The 637-nt window shown below is 49.9% G+C and overlaps 1 non-coding gene across 1 annotated transcript; it reads right to left on the bottom strand.

The window, feature by feature from the left end:
- Positions 1-564: 564 nt before the first annotated feature.
- TRNAK-UUU (transfer RNA lysine (anticodon UUU)) lies at positions 565-637 on the bottom strand. The gene has a single exon. It is a non-coding gene; the product is annotated as a tRNA-Lys (tRNA).

Below are 637 nucleotides of genomic sequence, written 5' to 3'. Positions count from 1 at the left end.
GTGTCTCCTGGGGAAGCGGTCTGTGGTTTGTGAGTAACTCTGAGGGCGTCTGTGGGGGGTAATCTGGTGCTGTGCTTGTGTCTCCTGGGGAAGCGGTCTGTGGTTTGTGAGTAACTCTGAGGGCGTCTGTGGGGTAATCTGGTGCTGTGCTTGTGTCTCCTGGGGAAGCGGTCTGTGGTTTGTGAGTAACTCTGAGGGCGTCTGTGGGGGGTAATCTGGTGCTGTGCTTGTGTCTCCTGGGGAAGCGGTCTGTGGTTTGTGAGTAACTCTGAGGGCGTCTGTGGGGGGTAATCTGGTGCTGTGCTTGTGGCTGCACCAGACTCACTCTCTCACCGTGGTTAGTGGAGGCAAGGAAGGGCCACGTGGCACAAACCAGTGTCTGACTATGAAACGTCACTGAAAACTGCTATAATGTCAGCAGGGGGCGCTGCTGGGTTTAAGAAACCGGAGTGATAACAGATTAAATGTTAGAGATGAAAGAGTGAAAAGCAGGAAAAAATCATTGATCATTTTAATACTGTTTAATAACAGGTAAATGTTGAAAAAAATAAATAAATACTGTTCCGCCCGAATAGGGACTTGAACCCTAGACCCTCAGATTAAAAGTCTGATGCTCTACCGACTGAGCTATCCGGGC

The sequence above is a fragment of the Pleurodeles waltl genome, unplaced genomic scaffold, assembly GCF_031143425.1.
Source record: "Pleurodeles waltl isolate 20211129_DDA unplaced genomic scaffold, aPleWal1.hap1.20221129 scaffold_86, whole genome shotgun sequence".
Classification (NCBI taxonomy): Eukaryota; Metazoa; Chordata; class Amphibia; order Caudata; family Salamandridae; genus Pleurodeles; species Pleurodeles waltl.
This window is presented reverse-complemented; position numbering and strand designations above follow the sequence as displayed.